The sequence below is a fragment of the Hipposideros armiger genome, unplaced genomic scaffold (assembly GCF_001890085.2).
Source record: "Hipposideros armiger isolate ML-2016 unplaced genomic scaffold, ASM189008v1 scaffold_14, whole genome shotgun sequence".
NCBI classification, from domain to species: Eukaryota; Metazoa; Chordata; class Mammalia; order Chiroptera; family Hipposideridae; genus Hipposideros; species Hipposideros armiger.
Genome location: NW_017731364.1, coordinates 5769099 through 5794554, shown reverse-complemented (window position 1 = coordinate 5794554; position 25456 = coordinate 5769099). Strand labels below are relative to the sequence as shown.

The following is a 25456-nucleotide window of genomic DNA, read 5'->3' as shown; positions in this document are numbered from 1 at the left end:
ACACACACACACATTTGGAAGGGAACAAAACCAGAAATACTGCGACAAGTGAAATGAGAGCTGACAACTTCAAGCTCAGAAATACTGAATGAGCCCCTACTATATGCCTGGCACTGTGGTAAGTGTTTGTGCTACAGTAATGAATAAAACAGGCATAGTCCTTGCCATCATAGAGCTTGACTTTAGAAGAATTTAGGAGGAAACAATGAAACCCGAAAGAAGATGTGGAATCCTGATACTATATAACACAATATTTTAGCCCTAATAAATGTGAGTGTTAAGATCAAAGTATCAAAGCTAATAAGGGGTGTGGCAGATATTTGTTCCTAATCATATAAATTTGGCAAATTCCTACTAAGAGGTCTAAGACGTCCTACAGCAAGGACACATGTCTAAATTTGCTTAAGTTGGCATTTCTCAATCATGTTTATCCACAAAAACGCCCCTTTTTATGGACTACCTATCGACAGATCAGAAAACACTATCATTTAGCAAAAGTCAGCTTGCAAAATGCACAATAATTGTTGTGCCATCAATATTAAATTATGATAAAGTAAGTTATTTTACAAAAGATAGGAGAGAAATTCTAGTCAAGATGGCTGAGTAGGTAAAAGCTATGCTTCCCTCCTCTCACAATCACATCAAAATTACAGCTAAACTACAAAACAATCATCACTGAAAATTGCTTGAAATCCTGCTGAACCAAAGCCCTACAACTGAGTGCATACAGAGGAAGCCACCTCGAGCCTGGTAGGAGGGGCAGAGATGAGGAACAGGCTAGTCCCACACCTGCATGTGACATTAAAAATCGGGAGCAATATCTCAGCTGTGGAAGTTCCCCACTCCCCTAAAGCAGTGAGGGGACCCAGCACCATAGCAGGCTCTCCTGCCTAAGTTTCCAGTGTCAGGCAGAGAAACCCCCATAATTTCTTGTTGTGAAAACCAGCGAAAATTGTAGCTGAGGAGGGAAGAAGGTGGCTGCAGTTCCAGACCTTCTTTTTGGAAGGCCCATGCACATGGGCTTAGTCACTGATTAACTCACTCTCAGCTCCAAGCACTGGGGCAGCAGCTTGAAAAGTGACAAGGACATATGGGAAGGAACTGAGTTGTTTGGCTTCAAAGTGAGGGCTGGAAGGGTAGCTTCTCACGGACAGGAGCTGGAAGAAGACATTGTTTTTTTGTTGAGCACCCCCCACCCCCACCCACCCTTCCCAGCCTGCAGACACAGATGACTGCCTTATCTAAGTCTCCATCCAACTAGCTATCACCATTCATTCACCCTACCCTGCTGATTCAGAGACCCTGCCCCACCCAACTTTTGGGCACACCCAAGCTGTTTCCAGTAACTTTTTCATACAAACCACCTGCCTTGGCTCATGCTGCAGACTTTCCTAAAGTCTCTCAAAGGTTCACAAAACCCAAACAAGCATCTGGCTTCAGCAATGTCACATACCTGTAGCTGAGCAGCCCTAAGCCTAACACTAGCGACAGCCAGTGGTCCATGGCTTGGCCTCTTGAGACAGCTCCAAGCACAGCACAGGCAGCGGCCATTTGTGGTTTGCTTTGTGGCTCATGCCAGGTGTCCCTGAGCAGGGCACAGGCTACAGCTGAATTTGGCATGCAGTGGGTCCCCTCCCAGGTGACCCTGGGGCTGGCATGTCCAGCGGCCAGCTTCAAACCAAGCTGGAACATCACCCGGCCACCTCCAAGGATGGCACACCCAAAGGGCAGACAGAGCAGGCACCAGAGCCCTGCTGAAGTGAACCCTGCTCCATAGGGTCGGCTCCTGCACAGCGGCTCCTTCAATGTAGTCACAGCCAGGCCTCACAACCAGTCAGTCTGAGGGTCAATCCCTTCCACTGGCATGTAAACAGCAACTAAGGCTTGCCTACAACAGGAGGGCACACACAACCCACACAAGGAACACACCTGAGCCACCCAGCTCTAGTGATCAGAGAGGCGGCACCACTGGGCCACACAGGACACCACTCTACCAAGCCCAGGAGACATAGCAGCCCTACCTAATACATGGAAAGAAACACAAAAAGGCAGCCAAAATGAGGAGACAAAGAAACATGTCCCAAATAAAAGAACAGAACAAAGTCCAGAAAAAGTAGACAAAATGGAGACAAGCAATCTTCCACATGCAAAGTTCAAAAAACTGGTTATAAGGATGCTCAGTGAGAACTTCAACAAAGAGACAGGAAACATAAAAATGGAGATGGAAAATATAAAAAAGAACCAGTCAAAAATAAAGAATACAATAACTGAAATGAAGAATACATTACAGGGAATCAAAAGTAGATTAGATAAAGCAGAAGAGTGAGTCAGTGATTTAGAAGATAAGGTAGCAAAAAACCCTATCAGAACAGCAGAAAGAAAAAAGAATCCAAAAAAAGGGAGGATAGTTTAAGGGGCCTTTGAGATAATATCAAGCATAATCAATATTCGCATCACATGGGTACCAGAAGGAGAAGAGGGAGAACAAGGAATTGAGAACCTATTTAGATACCCATTGAAAAAAGATAGTATTAGATACATTCATCACATCATACACAAGAATAAATTGCAAATGATTAAGAGATCTAAATGTGAAAACTGACTATGCAGGTAGTGGAAGATAACAGAGTGAATGTAGGTGTTGGGAAATGCTTTCTAACTATAATCAAACGCTAGAAACAATGAAATAAAAGATNGAGAGTCACAGCTGCACAGAGGCAGGAAAATGAGGGACTGTCTCAGGAATGACCAGAAATCCAGTGCAAAAGAGAAATGCTCTCAGTAGAGGAGCTGGAAAAGTATTTGTTTAATAAATTAATATAGAACTTTCTATGTGATGGATTATGACCGGGTCACTGGTAAGACCTTTGCAAATCCTGACTCACTGACTGTCCATAACAACCCTATTCCCATTCGGCACATGAGGAAACTGAAGCACCAGAGGGTTCGGTGACCAGCCCAGGTAAGAGTGCCAGTTGGTGCTGGAGCAGCCTGGCTGCAAAGTCTGGCTCTTCACAGCTCCATTATGACATTTCCCTATTATATCAGTGTCTGCGGGACAGGTCACAGGGGGCCTTAAATGCCAGACGGAGGAATCCGTGCTTCGTTCTATATGCAAAAAGAAATAACTGAAGGTTTTGAGAGCTAGAGTAACAGGGTCACATTTAAGGAGAGTCAAGAGTTTGCATTTGTGTATAAGACTTATCAGAGCCTGTGACTAGATCAGACTAAGAGATGAGTCAACCCTAACATCACCCTGGACCCCCTCCCCAGCCAGGCGCACACTGATAAATCACTGTTTCATTGTTATGTATATAATCCAACATAATTCACAGTAATTTTTTTCTGTGTACACTCAGACCCTGAATTTGATTTTTATATTGGAATAGTCTGTTCCCATCTGGTTTCCTGGCTGAGGACTCCACAGAGCCAACCATGGAGGGACAGCATGCCTGCAGTCGGCAATGAATGGCCTCTCAGTCCAGCCAGAACGCTCCGAGAGGCGGCATTGTACATGTACTGAATAGTCACAAAAATAGCTCAGCTAAAGGACACAGGGGAAAAAAAAACACACTCTTTAGAACTGACGTGTTTTTCCTTTTCTTTCTCTACCACTGCTTCTATGACCTAGTAAGGAGGTGTCACAGTAGAGGAGAAAATGCACTGGATCTGAATTCTAGAGACCGGGGCTTCAGTATTAATTGCCACTCTTTTCTTTCTTTTTTTTTTTTTCTTTTCTTTTTCTAACACAACGTTGGACAAGTTCTAGGCATCGGTTTTTCTATCTGTCAAAGGAGAGCTTGGTGCTCAGCTAGAGTGACCGCTCCCCTTTGTACGTGTGCATGTTTGTGGGTACGTGCCTGCAAAGAGATGCAAGTGCATTTTGGTTGAGATGGAACTTTTTTTCATCTTGAACATTTAAAAAATATTATATAAAGCGGAGCTGAAAACTAGGTTGTGGAGGGTCAGTTCAGGTAAAAAAACCTGGGGCCACATATCCAAAGAGACTTCCACAAATGTAGCAGTTACCTGTAAAAGGTGGGATAACAGATGATTTTCATCTTCTGTTTTATACTTTCGTGTACATTCTAAATGTACAACAAGAGCACATATTGCTTTTACCGTTAAAAAAAAAGATATGCTATTTTTAATATATTTTATTATTAATTAATTTTAATAATACCCAGATTCACGCTTCCAGGAAATATCAGGAGAGTTAGCAGCTCACTAGCAATGGGACAAGCAGCCTTCTCATTATCAGAAATAAAGGACAGAACGAAGGCTGTGGTCGCCCCCTCTGTGCTCCCGAGCTTGTCCCACAACACAAGTGGCTTCTCAGTGTGTGCGCTTCCCAGCAGGCAGAGCCTGAGAGGGCAGCAGCAACATCTGAGGCTCTTGTTAATCCCGGCACCTAGCACAGCGTCTGCCTCACTTTAAATGCTTAGTCAACAGTACCCAAATTTACAAACAGCCTTGCTAAAACTACTATAGTAGTAAGTGCAGATAATATCCCATTATAGCTAAAGAACTGTTTTTTTTAATCATGAAGCCATATATACACATATATATATATATGTATATACTAAGTATACATATACATATATATCTACAAAGAAGATTTTAAATACTACCACCAGTCCTTAAGAAAATTACACTTTGAGTCTGAGAGATCTATATTTATTAATATAAATTTTTTCAAGCCATGTTATTGAGTGAAAAGGCACATCATAGATATGTCTGCAATTATTTGTGTAATTGTAAATCTAGTCATTTGTGGAAATATTATGTGTGTGCATGCATCTATGAGAAAGAGAGAAAGAGAGAAAGAGAGGGAGAGAGAGAGAGAGAGAGAGAGAGAGAGAGAGAGAGAGAGAGAGAGAGAGAGAGATTGAGTAAGGTGTTTTTCAAAACTTTAACAATGATTATCACTGAGTGGACCTGGAGAGGTTTTTATTCTCTTCTTTGTACTATTCTGCATTGTTCAAATTNATATATATATATGTAATATACAGAGAGATAAAGAGAAAGAAGAGGAGAATGCAAATGAGATAAAATTTTAATAAATGAATCTGGATAAAAGCATATAGATATTATTTGGACTATTCTTATTCTTGAAACTTTTTTTATGTTTGAAATCATACATATATCTTGAAAATTTTAAGGGAAAAATACCCTCTGAGAAAGAGAAAGAAAAAAACATAGCAACTGAGAATTAGCTCTATTTTCCAAAGGATTTTAAAATAATAAATTAAGCCCAATATATTTCATTCCATGTAATATTATGTGTACATATATTTCAAAACTACACAACAAATTTTGTATATTTTAACATGGAAAAATATTCTATGAACAACACCTAAGAAGCCCAAGGCCACAGTGGATCTGTAACCAGGGCTACAATTACACGATTTGTAGGTCAATTCAAGCCTCTGAAATTCCAGTTCACCACATTTGCAATCCGAGTACTATTTCCCTTCTAGAAAGAGCAAGTTTAAAGCTGGAAGATGAACTATATCTAACAAGGTTATAGCTAGCATCAATTTTTAAAACTCTGTCTTCAATAGCCTTTGAGGTAAGCTATTATCATTATCAACAGATGGGGAGGCAGGAAACAGCCTTTTTATCAAAATATGGATTAGGTCACATGTGTTGCCTTCCATTATACACCTGAACTTCGGAGCAGAAGGAAAAATTAGTAAATCAGTGAATCAGGCCTTGAAGTTTCCTTCCTGAATAAGTTTGGAGAAGGGGGGAAAAAAGATATGAAGGTTAGACATTATGAGGTCAAGAGCCTTCAACCTTATGGAACTTGATGTTTAAACAGAAACAGGTAAAATATCTGGGAAGGCAGCAAAACTCTCAGTCCTCAGATGCCAAGACAGGCTCTGCTGACTGAGGAAAAAGAAAAAAAGAAAGGGGAAAAAATATATATGTGTGTGTGTGTGTGTGTGTGTGGTGTATTTAAATACTTATTTATTTTTAAATATGTATGTATTTAAAAATTACACTGCAGCTGAGTACTAGGTATTGTTCCCTTTCAAAAAGCATTACAATATAAAGGTCAGTTAGCTTAAATGGTATTTTATTGCACATACTTTAAAAAGGCCTTGAACAATTAAAGCAATGAAATATATTCCTTGCTATCATTTTTAAACATTCTTAGAAACATAAAGAGAAAGCTCGTTCCAATGTAAAAAATGTTAACTCCTTCTTTTCCTTTACACAACATTTATTTTATGGCCCCAGAGAACTTATGAGGCTTTTCAGTAGTCGCCAGTGCATTCATGTCGTTTGGGTGAAATTCTTGGGTTGTCTGTCAGGTAGTTTTCAGTTAGAGTCTGGGAGATGATAGCCCAGAGGTGCAGCCCACGAAGTAAGATGTTAACCAAGATTCCATCAGAGACACATATGCAAGATCCAGGCTAGACCAGTGGTTCTCCCAGAAGTTTTACAATAACACTGAAGCTCTGCCCCCCCCCCCCCACAGAAACTGTTATTCAGGTGAGCAGCTGAGGGACAGAGCACTTTTTTTTAAAGTACCTCTGGGGATTTTAATGGGTGGTCAAGTTTGCAAACCAGTGGACTAGAAGATTCCAAGCTCCTTTGCAGCTCCTACGTTCCAGAAAAAGCTTCAGCAATCTGCTTTTTTACAGTGTCCTTAGACTGACACTGATAACATCATTTTGTTTCTCTCCCTGGTTCAGTTTCCACAACAAAAAAATGACAAACCCATTTTACTAGTCTATAAAAATGTATTAATAAATTTTAAAGCACTTTATATACACAGGGTGCCAAACTAAAAATGTACACACATTTTAAGAAAGGAAACACTATTAAAATTGTAATACAATGAATGACACTGGCATTCATTTTGATTAACGCCATCTTTTGAGCGAATGTCATACTACACATTGCTACCATAATTCAATTCAACTTTGAAAATGTGTACATGTTTTGGTCACCCCTGTTTATATGAATATCAGTTTTTATCACCTTCCTTATATAATATATAAAACTATTCCTTAGTTTTTCAAAGATATTTGTCTCTTACCAACTAGTCTATAAACAGTTTAAGGCTCTAAAAATAGCCTCAACCTTTTTTATCCCACCAAAGCACCTGGCAACTAGTACCTTGGCTGTGGGTTTTACTTGCTCACAAAATCATAGATTCCAGGGTAGGAAGAACTCTCCAGAGGTCATCCTGACAGACCTCTGCCTTCATGCAGAAAAGAGGTCGTTACCCCATTTCACAGATGGGTCAAGTGAGGCTCTTTCTGCTCAAGTGACTTGAGCTTAGTCACACTCAAGTCTCTACACTCCACAGTGACATGCGTCTCCGATTTCTGAAGGTCAGAGGCTTTCCTTTCTGGCTTTTAAATATAGGCTGAATATAGTCCCCGTTATAGTTCATCTGTGTGACTTGAGACAGGCGGAGTCCCCTCTCCAAGCTTTGGTTCACTAATCTCTAGCAAAGGAGACTGAGACCAACCCCATAACCTCGCATCTGAGGCTGTAAAAAAAAATGAATGAAAAACTTTAGATGTAAACAAAGTGTTAAGTCACTTAATGGATTAGTAACGTTGTGCAAGATATTCAGTCCAAGAGGAAAAGAATTCCCTATAATGAAATATTAAAACCTGAGCTTGGGAAATGAGAAAGGGGCAGAGGATATTAATCACAAACAAATTAGTGCAATGAATTGCAGGGTATCTGCTTCCTAGAGGCGTCTGAAAGTTACTGAGGCTGATGATTACAGAGATTTATGGGTCATCATTTCCACTCATAGGGCAGAAAAATGAAGTCGATGCCTAGAAATATCTGCATGTTTCCCAAGCCCTGGGGTACCATGAACTTAATGTCAAAAGAAATAAAAAGAGTTGTGGTGATCATCTTGTTGTACAATCTCATTTTAGAGATAATGAAATAACGAGGGACAAAGAAACTTGCTCAAGCAGACAAAACAATTAAGCACATAGATTATCCAAGGGACATTCTAATAGAAACCCCCCCATCATGTCACACCTATTTTAGGGTATCAGCCAAAAAAAAAAAAAAAGAAATGGAAAAATTTGAAAATATATTTCAACTATTACAGTCAAAAACGGAAATCTTTTTGTTTTCTTCACATATTAAGATTGCATGGACAACAAAGGACAGTAAGGGTAGCACAATGCCATTCTTTGATTTTTTTAAAAAGCAGGCACACCCCATAACAAAGTTATTTTGATCTACAAAAAAATGTGGAGGTTGGAAAAGGAAACACGCTTTGTTATTTGATTAAGTTTACTTTGCAGCCTTCATTGTATGGGTGGCATTATTATACAAGCTGGCTCCTAAGAAGAGGTGAAAGGCAGCAGGATAGTTAATGAGGTGGAATGAAATTCAAGTTCACAGATATTTACTGAGCACTTTCTCTGTGGGTGGCTCTGTGCCAGAACTCATGTAGAACACAATTATGAGAAAACAGCCCTGCCCACAAACTGTTTAAAATCAAATAAGGCAGAATTATGCAAACAATTTACTCTAATTCAAGCCTTGGGTGATCAGTTCAAGGAAAAGGAAAAAAAAAAAAATTGACACTAGCAACAGACCAAGGATAAGAGGTAGTCACTAGCACAGCCAACTAAGGAGGCCAGCATGCAACATTGTGACAGACAGTGAGGAATTCAGGAGGAGCAATTATTCAGCCACCCCCATGGTGCCAGATCAGAGACCACAAGTGCTCTGACTTCTGTCGAGCCAGGTTTTCCAAAGGTACTAGTTGCGACCAAGCTAAACGATTTCTATCTAAACATGCCTTCCTTGCTCTGGATCCGTCTCTACAACAAACAGCAGCTGATTCCATACTGCATTCAAAGCACTGGGTTGGACACTTGGTGAAAGAAACTCATTAGACACGGTCAGTGCCCTCAAGGAAATCCAGAATCATCCATCCAGCATGCATTCATTCAACTGACATTTATTGAAAATGTACTATGTATCAAGGACCAAGGAACAGGCTGAGGCTTCAGAAATGAGCAGGACGCGGCTGAGTGCACAGTTCAGGGCAGAAGACGGACATAAGAGGTAATGAGCACCTGCAGCTTTAAGACAAGAGGGTGGGTGACCAGGAATGACACTGAGAGGAGCACCTCTACAACTAATAATTATACTTCTGACTTGAATACAAGGTAGAGGGAATTAGGTCTCTAACAGGGACACAGGCGTGCGCCATGAGAGTATTCTCATGCATTCTGAGTATTCTGAGCAAAGATGAGCCCTTGAGGGCAGAAACCAAAGCCATAGCTTCTCATGGCTTTGATGACTCACAGACCAACCAGTGAATCAGACCAGGAAAAGCCTTTGAGAAGGTCCCACGTGGTTCGGAGCAGAAGTGGGACTGGAATGCAGAACTCCAAACTCCTAGAGGTACCTCTCCCCAAGCCCATCCTGCTCCTCTGGGTCTGTAAATGAGCTGGCCAGCCCCAGCTAGGCCACACTGCCATCTGAGGCCACCAGGAGGGTGAGGAACAATTTTAGCAGGAAGCTCAGAGAATAAATGGTTAAGAGGTTCCCACTTCTGCGGTGTGGACTTCTTGTTATCGTTGTCTTGAAGAGGCACGTTTGCTCTCCACCCTTCCCAGATGAAAAGCCATTCCCAGCCTTCCTACAGCTGCCTATAAACAGGTGTAGACCTGAGCTCAGGTGCGTGTCAGAATGAACATTCTGGTTAACCTCTTTTTTCCACAGTGGGGAAACCAAAGCCCAGAGAGACTGAGGTCACCCTGCCCAGGCACACCACAGGTTAGACGGCACCTGATACGAGTCAAGCACGTTTTACTCAACGCTCCCAGTGTGGTGGGCTATGACTCATTCTCACAGCCCGCATTTTTGGTCGACTCAAGGGTAATAGGCACTAGGAGGGTAAAGAGTGTGCTAAAAGGATATATTAATTAACCATGTATTGCAGAGAATGATCCTAAGAAATTAAGAAATAAAGGAAGAGAGAGGTAGAAAAAAGTTCACAACCCTTTTTTCCCAAGCGTCTCCAAGGTCCTTCCCTGATCCAGCCCTCTGCACCACCACCCAGGTGCTTTGAGGTTTGCTCCCCTAATTAAACGGCCCCAACTCGCACCATTTTTCTATCAGTATCCAACAGCAAAGGTGGGAGATGATTGCCAATTTCTTGTGAATCCTAAAGATTTCCTTTATGAGTCATGGAAAACTGAAATAACTTGGGGGGCGGGAACGACTTTTGAAAGAAATACAGTTTTAAATCAGTTCTCACTAATTTGCTCCGCTGTGTGGTATAGCTCCTGAAGACAGGAAAAATTAAGTTTTGGGGAGTTTTTGTTAGGTTGTGTCAATTGTCACTGTGGCATTTCTTATTAGGATTTTTCTTACTGTCATTTTTTGTTATATTAATTATAGTTTGATCAGTGTAGGAGCTATTTTGAATCCATGGGACTTTCCTAACCAGATTGTTTTGGCATTTTAAAGTCACTCACATTTGGGTCCTAAATAATACAGCAAGTATATCCTTTTCTTTCTCCTTTATACTCAAATTCTAAACAAAGGAACCATCTGTTCACGCTGAAAACATCAGCCCTTGTTTTCATTTTTCCGTTAATAATAATGCCTCAAACTTATATCATGTCTTTCTCCAACTTGCTTATTAAGGCATTTTGTAGATATTGCCTCATTCATCTTCAACACCACCCCCTATAAACTGGGGAGAAAAGGAGAATGGTCGCCAGTTTTCAGTTGGATGAGTGATTACTGGATGTTTCACGAATTTTGTACAAGTGATTGCACATGAGCATCACAATAGAGGGACCTTGGCATCGTCAAGCCCAGTTCTGGCTCTTCCATATGTAAAAAGGAGGTCAAGAAAGAAGTCACTCCTCGTTCTATTTGGGAAGTGAACTCTCTACCGCTGACTCTAAGCTGGGAGGAGAAGAACCATGCTCTTACACATTTTTGTATCTCCGGAACCTAATGTGTAAAAAGGGCTCATGTAAATGTTTGTCAAATAAATGAAAATGCCTGCGAATAGTTCCACAGGTGGCTGTGGCACAGCTGGGGTCAGGCTCGCCTGCTCTCTTACTTAGTGTGTTATTTTTAACAGTACCACGTAGTCTGGAATGCCAGAAGAATTGAACAGAGACACCCCCAAAATGGGGTTGTGAGCATGGGACAGGGGTACATGAAAGGTGGACCTATGTCTTTAAGTAAGAAATTTGCTGAACAAATCCAGTAGGAATCCCCGAGTTTGGCCATTCAGCCATGCTAAAACTTAAGCCATGGAAAGGCTGACTCTTGAAAAGCTCTGCATTATTTATATGCTCCACGTATTTGGGGGTTTAATGGAGCCATTCCTTAACATTACCCAACTGGAAGAAGCAGTGTATCTTAATGCCAAAGGATGGCATGTCTCTGTAACAGCCCTCTGCCCAACACGAAAGCATCCTCTACCCTGCGATTCACCCTCATCACCCAGTAACTCGAGAGCACTCGCAGTCTTGGGATCCTGAAATCCACCAGCCCAGAGTTTTCCAGTGAGCAGAGAGGTCACTGAAATAAAACCTTTTTTCCATGTGCCTTGCTGGAAATCAGTAACTCATTTGGCATGCTTTTCTTATTTTCAGAATGCCCTGTTCCCCACTGCTACACATTGAAGCTCAAGGAAAAATAAATTGTTTCTAGAAAAGCAAGTTAAGTGTGAGAGTCTGACATCTGAATTGCTTCTATAGCAGTAATTCTAGCAAAGCCTAAACATTCTTCAAAAATAGGTTGTGCAGACAAGAAAGCTGCAGGTCCAAGGAGAGAACGATAGCACTTCTCCAAAAAGAAAAGAAAGCATACAGCCGAGGAGAGCGCAAGTTTATTATAATGAGGGCTCACATAAAGTAAATTAATTTCATACATGACCAGGAAACAAATTAGTTACAAAATACCAACAAATCGACACGAATGAACCTTCAGACCATCCTGATGATTTTGTTTTCTCAAAGGGGGAGGTGGGTGAGGATGGTAGAAAGGGAGAAGAAAAAACTACGGGAAACAAGTACGGAGACACTTAAACCCTTCACACGCTGCGTCTGCCAGGGACACGGAGGCTGCCATTGGTGTCTGGGGTTGCCCAGCACACTGTGGGAAGCACTTATATCAAGCCATGTAGTATCAGCAGGAGCAACAGACAGCATTCACCTCAGGACAAACAGCTGCAGAGAGGCCCCCAGCACAGGCGGCAGACACAGCAGATGTCTGTACTGAATTCATGCCGTATCAATACTCCCTTCCTCTCTCCCTCTTTCAGATCGCAGACCTTCAGAACTAAGGCTGCCCCGGACCATTCACTACTCTTGCAGCCACTACACAGAAGGGTAACCCTCTCCCAACATGTTCCTGACACAAGTGTGTCCTTTTCATCCAGATGGACCTTTCTGCTCTCAGGCTATCTCCAAAAATATCACCTTGGACTTTGCATACATACCCCATCATCCAGCGTCTTAACGTCTTACACTTAGAAGTGAAAGGGTCCTGCACTGAAGAACATAGAAATGACCCACAAAATGTATACTTAACTGGCCTTGATCTCCAAACCTAACTTTTTCAGAGGATCATGTCTATGCTAGCCATCGGGGCAGCGGATTAACTAAGCATTCACCTGACGTCTGATCGTGTGTCTGTCATCTCTGCAAGAACAGAGAAGCCTTGCCAGGCACCTCCTGCCAAAGCCAGGTCTGAGCAAGGAACCCCAGAGAAGGCAGACGCCTCACCTCACCGGAGCAGCCCTGCCAGCTAACCAGTGCACACAATTTCATAGTGATGACTGGTACTTTTCCAAATAAAAATGTCTTTCAAAAGATGCTGCTCGTCTAATATTCTAACTACTCAATTAAAGTTGAATGATTTGGGGTTAGGCTCTCCACCACTCTGGACATCAGCTCGTTTTTCTACAAAATAAAGCAGTCAATTTCAGTAACTTTTAGGCTTCCTTCTGACTCAGAAATCATGTGCCTAATTATGAAATCCCTACTGCCAAGTGGTCTGCCCTCTCCCTCCAAGTGTGTTCATCTCCACTTCACCCTCTCACACACACACATACATACACTTTCCAGTCCACCACCTTAGAAGGCAAGTGCAAGCAATCCCTACCCACAGTCCCCATCGCTGTTTCTCTGCTTAAGATTTGGCACCAAAAAGATGTTTAAGTTAGTTTATGAGAGAAAAATGAGACATACAGTAGCCATTTACACAAAGACTCACCTTGAGAGAAGCTCTTCTGTGCATTGCAGCAGCGCCTGCATCACTCTAGGCCACAGAGGAAGCCATCTGCCTGGGTCCCAGCAGCTCAAGTCCAATCTCTACCTCATCCTCTCTGAGATCTTGAAGTCATTTTACCTCGCTGGGCCTCAGTTTCCCTAACTATAAAATGAAGTGTCTGGGATAAAGTAAAGGTCAAGGTATCTACCATTTCTGACATCCTGTTCTAGAGTTCTGCAAGTGCATTAGAAATCAAAGCAAACTCACCAAAGCCCTCTATCTTGTATTGGTGTTTCCCTACAGGCTCCCAGATAGATGGAAGTGACTTTTTGCATGATCTTGCACAATAAACAATACTAGCACGTTAATAGGAGCAAATACTTCTAATTTGTGTTTGTTTATTTGTTTATTTCCAGGCTAAAGAAGTTGTAAGCACCACCTGTCAATGGCCTTTGGAGATTCCATGATGCGCCCCATCCCCCCCACCCCGCCTTTTTTTCAAATAGGCCAGAAGTTCAGAAACTAAAAAGGTCAAAGTGGTAAACATAAGGGGCCTGAAATATTGAGAAAATGATTTAGGGAAAATAAGACCACATCACTCTTTAAAACCGTTTTTGGTTTGTGTGTGTGTGTGTGTGGTTTTTTTTAACCAGTAATGATATTAAGAAGGGTTAACATAAAGTAAAAATAAAATTGAGCACAGAAAAGGCTGATTTGCCTAGGATCCCTTTCAGCCGTGTCATCAGCAGGAATAGCAAATACTCACGTTTCTATTTGTTGCCCTCAACTGACATGGTTGGTCGTTTGTTTTGTTTTAAATAAAATGGGGAAGCAACAAATATATTAAATCCATCTGCAAAAAAACCCATATTTGCATGTGGAAAACAAATAAGTGGGTGCCTGAATGGGTGATTAGGCATGCAATTGCCCATCTGCATCCAGGGCCCCAGCCGCCCTGCAGGTGTGCCTGCTGCAGGAGCAGAAAATCGGAGAGTTAAATCGGAGAGTTCGCAGTCACAGAAGGCGACAGACAGGAGGGAAACCAGTATCCTCCGCGACTGGATCCTGTTCTGAGCTGCCCATCACTGCTATCCTGGCTCCCCATTCACTGCCCCTGTAGCTTCTAGCTGAAAACTAGAAGTACTTTATGTCATCCTTTTGTTAGATTTCTGTCGATTCTTTAAATCACAAAGCCATTTTTTTTTCTGAGCATCGTCAATGCGTGCTTCACAAATATTTGTTGTTGCAACTATATTTATAAGCATGGGTGACCTCTTCACCTATACTCTTCACCTTGGTCACTCCATTCCAGCCACACTGGTCTCCTCGCTTTTCTGGAATGTACCCAGCATGCTTCGGTCTCAGAGCCTTTGCAATAGCTTTCTTTCAGCCTAAAACATTCTGCCCCCTCTTTTCTTAGGTTCCTTGCCTCATTTCATTCAGGTCCCTGCTCAAGTGTACTCTTATCAGTAAGATTTTCTCAGACCAATGAATTTTAGTCAGTGTCCTCCCTACGTACCTCTGTGCCCTTAACCTGCTTTATTGTCCTTCTGAAAACAGATCACAACCTAAATATTACATATTTACTCATTAGTTTGCATATTATTTGTCTCCATCAAGTAGAAGGTTTGTTTGATTTTGTTCACCATTCTATCCCAGCACCTGGTACAGTGACAGGTACACAGTAGGTGCTCAATAAACAACTGTTAAGCAGTCATCATTATTACTTGCAAACCACTACACTAGGCACCAAGGGTCCTCTTATGGAATACAGAATTCATGCTCTTAAGAAGCTTCTACAATTTCGTGGAGGAGGAAGACCCAAAAAATCTGCTTATCTAGCAGAGCACAGTGACATGAATATATATACACACACACACACACACACAAAACGCACTCTGATTGTATAGAAAACACAAGCTGTTGACAACAGGATGGTGAGGGAGGGACTGCGGGAAACCAACAGAACAGAATTCTCTGGAACTATCTTTTTAAAAAGAATAGAAATCATCCTCAGAAATATTTTCAGTACAAAAAAATACTAAGACATCCTCAGTTAGCCTCCTTTCCTTCATCAATAATGCTAAATGGGACAAAACATTGCCCAAGATAAGTCAGCATTTATGTGTGCCAAGACGATGGAGAAAGGAAGAATCACTTTCATCCATAAAGCCTTCATTTTAAAATGGGAATTATTTAAATACACACAAAACATGCCTCCAGAAAATTCCACTGTCCAGACAGGGAGGACTCTACAGGACAACCAGCCCAACTTCTTATTCCGTCTATGAAGGACCCACCAGCATCAGCCTCTATTAAAAACCTGCAAAGACCAAGTCTGTGTCTCCTTCCATGCCAGAGTCTCACTCTGTCCCTCCTCTCTCTCTTCTCCACTCTAACCATTCCAGCTTCTTCTGCTCAAAGGCTCTGGGTACCAGTGCCATCAGCCATCCTAAGCTGCCCTCTACCTTTCTCACCTCTCTCTCTCTCTCTCTCTCTCTCTCTCTCTCTCTCTCTCTCTCTCTCACTGTTCCAGGATTTATGTATGTATGTATGTATGTATGTATGTATGTATGTATGTATGTATATAGCATAATGTTCAAGCAATTTAGCATTCAGTTGAGAGCTAAGTATTTTGTCTGGGGTTGAGAGAGGAGCATAGAGGATCCAAAGGATTCATGAGTTAACTCTGTGAGCCCTGACCCAACAAAACCCTAGCTGAGTCAACGAACTTTGTGATCTTGACCTTAAAATGCCATCTTTGACATAAATGAGAACAATGCAAACACTGTAACTCTTTGGAAGCAAAGAAGACAAAGAGGTGAAAGGCATCTCCTGACCTCACTCTATATCAGAAACATACAAAATTTGGGGAGCCTGTGCCTCCAATAAACCACGGCCCCTCTAGTCCTGTTTGCCCCAGCTTCTCAACTCCCTCAGCCAGCCTGCATGGATAAATGTGAAATTAGAATATGTAGTTTCTAACCATCTCTATACTTGAGAACTGGATTCTAGCCACTACCTGCTGTGTGACCTTAGGCAAGACACTTAAAGTCAGAAAATCAAAGCATCCTAGAAAGTAAAACAAAAAGAGATCTCTAAACATCTAACCCAAAATAGCCAAGGGACCTCTTGTATGCCTCCACCACCCTTTCCCACCCACAGCCATTATAGATATTACTAAATGATCATGGACTCTTTCCCACTCAGTCAGGATACAGCTTCAGAATCCTTCTCAACACATCTCAAGGAGCCACTACCAATATACTATATGGCCACATGAAATGAAATCCAGGCCACTCATTCTTCAGATGAAGAAAACTGCAGCTCAAAAGATGGGCCACGACCTCTTCATGCCTTAGTGTTAGGAGCAGAACCTCAACTACAAAGGCCCCTTAACCCATTCCCCTAAGTCGCTTTTCTATTCTCTGATGTTCCCTGACTATTCCTTGGCATGGGGATGAAGAGCTTGCTATTGTATTAAGTTCTATAAGAAAGAGAGATACAGGGTTTCTAAGTAGGCACGAAGCTTCAGAGAAGGCTTTGGAGGAAGAGGTGCATTTGAGCTGGCTTGAAGAAGTTGGCTATCTTTAGGAATCAGTGCGCTGTTTCTACATTTAGCAGAAGAAACTTCAGGATTAGGAAAGAATCTCCAGTAGAAGGAACAGTACAAGCGAAGGAACAGTAAGGACTGTTGTATACCGACAGGATGCTGTGAGCCGCTGAGCAGAGCAGCAGCCATAACAGAGGACATTGGCAGGGTGGGGGGAGGGGGGGAGGTTACTGAAGAGGACGATAAGACAAGATTAGAATAGTAAACCAGTCTTTGTGGTGTTTTAAATGCTGATTTTTTTAAATTGACTTAAAGGCCTTAAGACTCATAAATAGGAAAAGATGATAAAAAAGGGGTAGAGGGAAAGTCAAGAATAGATCTCCAATCGCAATGGAGAAAGAATTTTGCTATAAACTGTATTACAGGAACACTTTCATTATGTAAAAGCCTATTTTGTTTTCATGTCATCCTTAGATTACATCATAGAGTGGCTACAGCCGTCTCATACCATATTATAAATAAATCACTAGCTTAATCATAGAATGAGCCAGGGCCCTAGATTTAAAAGGAAAATATTAGATCATTTTTAATAACTGATATAACTCAAGCCAGTCATCATTGAAGCAGGTTGAGGTGATGTCATCCTAAACAAGTCCAAAACGGGACCAAGGAGGGTCAGTGCTGGGCAGGTCCAAGAGGAGATTCCATTTACAATGGAGAGGTAGCTGACGGCAGCTAAGTGGAGCTCATGCTCTGAACTAGCCAATCTTGTCATGAAAACCAACGCTTACTTTTCCAGTAGCAATGCCCAAGAGGCCTTCCTCATGAAACATAGTAAATGAATATTTTGTTCACAGAACTACTATATTTCCAGATCCCAGACAACGTGAGTATATTGTGATGTCTGTATTCATGTCTTAGGAGTCACTGAGCAAAAGTAAATGTTAAGGTTTTGAGTTATTCAGGAAAACATGAAATCCAAGGTGACACATGCAAATGCTGCAGGTTTGGTCCAAGCCAAAAGGACAGTACGAGGGCTTTCAGGTAACGGTCTGACAAAGGAAAGAACTGAGGGCAGTTTCTAGCAGGTACAGACTATGAAGGAGATTGGAAACCAAACATTTAACGGGCACCAACTGCATAGTAAGTACTATACTCAGTAGGTGCTTTATATATATTATACAGCTTTGTGAGCACAAAAGAATCTGTGAGGTAGATGCTATTTGCCCCATTTTTTTTCAGGTATGGAAACCAGTTTAAAAAATGACTGAGTGACTTAAGTAAGATTATGCAGTTAATTCATGATTGTCTTCCTACTCCAAATTTTGCTTTACCTTGTTGCCTTCATCCACTTCAAACTATTTCCTACTATGGACTATCAATAAAAATCAAATAACTGATAAAAAATACTTTGAAAGTACTAAAACCATAAAAAATATTGAGAGCTGAAAGGGGCCATGGAACAAGAAATAGTATTAACATTCTGGCCAGTGACAGTCTCAATGACCAAAGCTGGCTTTCCTTATTTTGGCAGTAGAGCTACTAATGAGCTTGACCATAATTTTAAGTTTCTCATTTCCATTGATTTTTTAGGAATGTTAAGGTGGACTCTAAGGGAACCTGTCATCTTCTACAAAATGTACTGCCAAGCTGGGTTTTATAAAAAGACTGTTTTGGTGGGGAAAGACGGATGTTCTGAAAAAGAACTTTCTGCCAGACAGAAGGTACTGGCTGAGGCTTTATGTCTGATCCTGTCATTCTCACAGTAATGTTGTGTATTGGCTCACTGTTCTTAATACAAATGTTATTCATAACTGCAGAGACACACTGTCTGAGCCAAGGAATACTGATTTATGCAACTTTTCAGGACACAGCCAAGACCCATCAGGAGATGTAGACCCTGAGATTTAACTAAAGGGACAACAGGAAGGCTCAAGACTCCAAATTTTGACCTATTTTTCCCAATCTGTTTCTGGGACAGAACAGAGGTTGCAAAAAGCAGAGAAAACATAGCTGAAAGTTGTATGGACCAATTACGAAGCAGAGACTGTGTGGAGAGGTAGAAGGGAAGCACCGGGACAGAGTCAAAAGAGCCTGAGGTGGTTCCTCCCATGGCAGGTCATGGCTCCATGACCCCGAAAGAGTCAGCCCCCTCTCCACATCTTGGTGTCTTATCTGCGCAGTAAAGAGCTCAAGCAAGAACATTTAAACATTTCCACCAAAGCATCTCTAAGTGCTAAGGAGGGTAAAAACGTAGAGGCATGGGAGCATCACGTTAATTGAAAACTTGTGATTTTCCTCTGAAAAACCGGGCCAATTTTGTACTCTATGATATATCAACGTTTATATTAAGATTTTAAATGGAGTTTCACCCCAAGATGTCTTCAAGTAAAATTGATTCAAAGAGGTGTGCTGATGAAGCTGATGTTGTATAATATTATAAGTCAACTATAAGTGAATATATATATATATATATATATATATATATATATATATATATACATGGGACGTGGAGTATAGTGTGGGAGTGGAGTCAAGGGAATTGTAATAGATATGTACGATATTGAGGGGGAAGTGGGGCGGCAAATTGGGGGAGGGGAGTTGTCACCTCGAGGGGTAAAAAGTATAACTATTGCACTGTGTTGTACAGCTGAAACTAATTCTAAGAAATGTGTATTTCACAATAAAAAACAATTAAAAAGAAAAAAAACAAAGAGGTGTGCTGAGTTTATTCAGTGGCTGCATGGGATTCCTACTCCCACCTTGGCACATGCCATGTAACCTAGGCAGCCCCTAAGCTGGTCTCCTGGAACTCCACCCTGCTGTATCCATGCCCTCATGCAATCCCTCTCCTTGAGCATGGGCTGGATTTAGTGACTTGCTCGTAGCCAATAGAATGAGTCAGGGGGAACGGTGTGTGTCACGTCCAGGATTAGGTTACAAAAGGCTGTGGCTTGCTCTGGCACTCTCTCTTGCTCACGCGCTCCGAAGGAAGCCAGTTGCCACATTGTGAGCTGCTCTATGGAGAGGCCCACATGGCAAGGAACTGGGGGTGGCCTCTAGCCAATAGTCAGCAAGGAACCGAGGTCCTAAGTCCAACACCCTGTGAGTAAGTGAATCCTGCCCACAACCATGTGAGTGATCTGGCTATGTATTCTCCCCCACGGAGCCTTCGAAGGAGAACGCAGACCCAGCAGGCACCCAGACTGCAACCTCAGGAGAGACCTTGAGGCCACCGTCTAAGCCGCTCCCTATCCCTAACTCACAGAAACTGTGAGATAATAAATGCGTGTGGTGTTTTAAGGTGTTAAATTTGGGGTAATTTGTTACACAGCTATAGATAATGAAGATAGCATCCAACCTTGAGATTGTTTTAATGACCCTTCCAACTCTACCACTTTTCATGAGACCTGGGGAGTAGACTCTAAGAAATTCGCTATCAGGAACTCTCAAAAGGACCCTTTGTGCCCCAGAATGCATAGATGCTTTCTAGTTTGGTGACATATATTCAAGCATGCTCTGACTATACAAAGATGGGCATGGAAATGTCAGTGCAGTTTAAAATCAACATGACACTTCTAGCTACAGTACATTGATGAGAATGAACTGGAGACTGAACCACACATGCAAGGTGAGAGACTCCTTACCTGCCCAGCTGTATTCTGCTATCAGCTACAACCACTCTTAAGAGCCTGTTCAGCCCTAGTAAACCAAGCTATGGCCGCAGGCCCACCCTGCCAACTCCCTGGGCTTGTGTCATAAGACTTGGCGGCTCACTGAGAAGTTCTGAGATCAGATCCCCGCTTCCTGGAAACCTTTCCCAATGTTCCCAATTCTTTCTACTCTCCTGACCTTTCATCTAAGCCCCATGAGATATGAAGCTGTCAATGACTTACGTTGATTTCCCAAGCACCTAATGGGAGGCCTGAAACATATCTGGTGATGAACGAATGTGTGTTGTAAACCATACTTTTCTAACATATATTCCATTCTCATGTGTATGTCTTTTCTCTCCAACTGGACTATACGCTTCTCAAGGTCAGGGGCTGTGCCTAAGTCACTGTGGTGTACTAAAGATCATGCAGTTCACTGTCTTCCAAGCCAATGCTAGGGTCAGATCAGGGAACAGGCACACTCTCTGTGAGCCCGGGGTAGATGCTTGGCAGCAATCTACAAAGGACTCATGAGGCTCTCCATCCATTCGCCATCAAACTTCTTCCACTCTGCAGTAACCCAATGAGGGGAAACCTGGGAATTCCTGTGACCTCCGAGGACGGCCTTCGCCAAGGTAGAGGTATCTCCCCTGTGCGCAGGTCAGAAAACAGAAGACTATGGAATTAGGAGGCAGGAAACAATAAAGAGAGAAAGAGAGAGAGAGAGAGAGAGAGAGAGAGAGAGAGAGAGAGAGAGAGAGAGAGAGAGAGCTCTCCCTTTTATTTGCATGGACAGCAAACACCTCCTATAAGACATCCTTGGATGACAGAAGAGCCACAGAGCCTCAGGAGGCTGGATGAGGTCCCTACACTGACCCAGCAAATCCTTTTGTAATTTTTGAAGCAATAACATAGAAGCAATGAAAGCTGACTAAGCAGATGGTCACACATGCCCAGAAACCACCTGACCAAGTATTTGTTGGGAACCAAGACATTCACCTCTGCAAGTTAAGAGGAAGTAACCAATGCTTTGCTTCCGGCAGAGACTAATACCTGATTCTTCTGAGGACCAAAGAGGAAATATTAAAACTGAAAGCCGTTGGCTATCACCAACAATTGCACACTAGTATCAACAGAGGGAAATGATTTCCTTCCTGACTCCCACTGGGCCAGTCACTCCTGGAGCAGAAGGTGTGATTATCTAATCAAACAAAGCAAGAGCCAAATGGCTAGACTGCAGCTTCTAGGGGATTTCTCAAGCACTGACACAGTCTTCTCTATCTACCTCTCTCCACCTCCTGCTGCCTAGAGCAAAAATAAATATGGCAAGTAATAATAATACACTGTTTCCAATCAACGTCAACCTCCATCATTAAGCAAGATTCCAGATCTAGCTCCTTTCCAAGACTTAGAACAAATTGGTGCCCATCCAATCCTGGAAATGATGGGGGTGCAAAGCTGGGAGGAAGGACATACGCTGAGCATATACTATGCACCAAGCACATGCCTGGGGAGAGCACTTTAGATAGTCTTATTTTTCTGTGTAGTCAAGGTAGATCTTTAAAGACTGAAACAACTGTAATAACCTATCATGCATTGACCACACTTTACAGTTTGCAAAACAGGTTGGCACCTATCACCCTAAATGCTCTAAACAAACATGAGAGGTAGGCAGGACAATGATTATTATTCCTATTTCTCAGATCAGAGAAATGAAGGCAGAGAGATCGTATTTTTCTAGGGTTGCACATCTAATAATTGGCAGGCCTTCTGATATCCTATCCCGCTGCCTTTTTATGAACTCACAAACTTCTTAAGCCATATTGGTCCCAAAAGCCTCTTTCTGTCCAGTCATTTGTTTCACTCTCATAAAACCATGCAGTTCAGCCTCATCTGAGCTAGAATTCCTAAAATGCTCCAACAGAGAATTGGCCAGTGCCTAATGGAACACCCTCAGGGAAAGGTACACTCACTTTGGGTTTTTCTTTTTATACATGAAAATGCACTCTGCCCTTATCATGTGCCAGACATCCAACTATACTCTGGGGAAACACTCATGAACAAGAGACACTGTCCCTCTTCTGATGGGGTTTTCTGGTCTTAAAGTCCATAATCATGTATGCCCTGCATCCCGTCTTCTCTGGGGCCCATTCCTATCACAGTCCTTGTGGGACATCATTTCCGGTCCTCTTAGCATCCTCATATGGCGAGTCACTTTCAGAGGATGAGGATGAGGACTAAAATCTGGGCCACTCTAGGGGAGCGCCGACAGGAGGGTTAAAAGGTTCCTGGTCGGTCACACAGCTTCAGTCCTCTCCCCCTTCCTAACAGCACCCAGATATTCTTCTGAGGGACCACCGCCTGTCTACTGTGAGGCTGCCATGAGGGTGGGATGTTCCAAAATTCAGAGAGCCCTGGTTCACACATGCCAGTTAGCCCAGCGTCCTCCTCACAGCCTCAGTGACTGATAAGAAGTACACAGTTACCCAAGTCTATGAGGATATGGCAAACGGGGCTCTCTTTCCCCAGTGGCCCAGGTTCCAGCAGGCAGCCATCTCATGACCACAAGGCAAAACAGCCTGAGGATGAAGTCAACACACAGAAGAGGACAGAGCAAGGAGCACAGCAGAGGTGCAGCCAAGCCCTGCTCAAACTGGGCCTGAAGCCCGCCTTACTTAGGGACTTTCTGGTCAGCGCCTCCCCCACCAACCCCATCCAGCCCCCAACTTTGTTCTAGATAATATACTCTATTTAATTCAGCCTAAGTCCACATCAGTGTTTTAGAAGACAAAAGCTATTGTGGGCTCACAATGAGCTTACAGGCAACAAAAACTTCTGCATCTCTTCCATCTCACTCCTGTTGAGGAACTCTCTCCCTTCTGTCATTCCACACTGGATCTTTTTTTTTTTTTTTTTTAATGCAAGTACAAGGCTTCATATTCAATTTAGTTCTAGCCTTTTATCTTATGCAGATCCATAAGTGCACAGAAAGTCAGTTGGTCTTTTAAGATACATTGATAAAGAAAAAGAAGAGGCGACAAAATGTAGCTATAAACTCAGTCACACTTTTAATTGAAGTTAGGTTTGATCAATCACAACAGCACTGGCTCCATTGTGAAAAGCTACATCACAAACATGGCAAGGCATATTATTTTTTCAGTATAAAGCAACGGCTTGGGACACTTATGGACTGGCCCTGGAGAGAGAGACCACAGAACTAGAATTCTAAATAGAAGCCTTTCCCAGAATTCTCCAGCTATTTCCTCAAGTCTCCCTAAAGCCTAGGGGATCTACACCATTCATTCTTTTCACCACCCTTCTTTTCTAGAACATGGCATTCTTTCTAGTCTACCCTCTAAATACAGAGGAAATCCCAAACACAAGGGAAAGCTTACCTTACCTGCTCACCATTCCCATTTCTGAGTCTGCAACAGGATTCAAACTCAGATCCCAGTGGAGCTCTAGCAGGCCCTTTAAGACACAGGTGCAGCACACCCTTTGCCTAAGCAAAGTTAACCTCTTCTACCTCAAAGGGTTGTCATGGAAATAAAGAAAGACCACAGAAGAAGCACCCTGCCCAGAGGTGAACAGGAGCCACTCAATGATATTACTTTCTTACCCCGCAAATGCCCAGAACACTGTTCATTGACATTTTCATTTCGGTCTTTCAATTTTAAAAAACACCTTCCTCTAAGCCAAAGGAGAAAGAAGAAAGCAATACAATTACTGGCAATCGGAAGTCATCATTACTCCATATTTTCTTCCAATTTCTCTTCATGCCACCTTCCAAGAGCTGAGTCCTGCCTTTTCTTTGCCACACATTTTATTAGCATTATTATATTTCATCCACTGCCAATGAAATCTACTCAAGAGAAAAAGAAAGAACATTTCAATTCTTGTCTAGTTCTTAGTCCATCCTGGTTATTAGTGCCTATGTTTTTAATGGAAATCACTGATTATTTTAAAACTCATTAAAACATGTACATTGATTATAAAAGGGAAAAGTCTTCTTTTCTGTGTAGGACTCACCAATTGAGGAAAAATATCTTCCCTCTGATGAATGCCCAGTAGAAGAATGAAAGAGAGTCCTAGACTGAGAACGTGGTGACTGGATTCTGTCTTCGGTTCTGTTTCTGAGCCTCAATGATCCCACCTGTGGAAAATGAGAGAAAGGGGTTGCTTATGAAGCTCTAGGATCTTACCAGCTTTATAACTTCCCAGGTTTATGAACTCGCTGTGATATAGAGGAAAGCCACTCCATTTGTGGGTTTCAAGCCTATCATCATTCCCACGATGGCCCCCAGTCATCTTCTGGCACTTTTATTTCACTAATCTGTCTGGGAATGATGGGTAAACAGGGCGGCGGTACTTCACTGTTCACCCTCAACTCGCCTGGGAAAACAGCTTCCTGGTAATATCAGAGGTGAAAGAGATAGATCAATTAGTTAGATACTCACATTTTAGGCAAGGAAAACGTTAACAGCAAAATCTGAACGACAGCAAAAAACAAAGAGACAAGAAATGAGTTTGGAGATAAATTGCTAACTATAGGACCCCGCTAAACCTTAGTTTTCCTTGCCTGAAAAGTAAGAGCCAGTGAGCAGCCACCGAGCTGGACAATCTTGACACTTCCCAGTAAGTCCTCATTACAGGATTCATTTCATTAAGTGCTATTACTATCTTGCTAAGGACGATGCAATATATATTCCAACAAACACAGATGCCAAAGCAGTGGGCTTTGTTATAAAATGTGTCTTTTATATGCAGGAGAAATCCACATATCAAAAAAACTACTACTCTTACTTATATTGTTGTCATTTCTAACATTATTGAATTAATGATACAGTTGTTTCATGTATTATTTTCTTTTTTTTTGTAAAGATTTTATTAGGGAATTGGGGGAGGGGAACAGCGCTGGGGAATCAGGGAAAGGGGAACAGACAAGTTGCTGTTGTCTTGTCCTTCGGTCTAGTTGTGGAGGACGTTGCTTCACTGGCCCAAG

At 42.1% G+C, this 25456-nt stretch overlaps 1 protein-coding gene across 3 annotated transcripts in view; it reads right to left on the bottom strand.

Annotated features, from left to right (window-relative positions):
* Positions 1–25456, bottom strand: part of LPP (LIM domain containing preferred translocation partner in lipoma) — a 663248-nt gene that overhangs the window by 565935 nt on the left and 71857 nt on the right. The window contains exons 3-5 of one of the 3 annotated variants that reach the window (XM_019623587.1): positions 24484–24607; positions 24182–24316; positions 13252–13410 (exon numbers count right to left, since the gene is read on the bottom strand). The gene's annotated coding sequence lies outside the window, so the exon portion shown is untranslated. The remainder of the gene's footprint in view (positions 1–13251; positions 13411–24181; positions 24317–24483; positions 24608–25456) is intronic. The other 2 variants (XM_019623578.1, XM_019623569.1) reach the window with 2 other exon arrangements.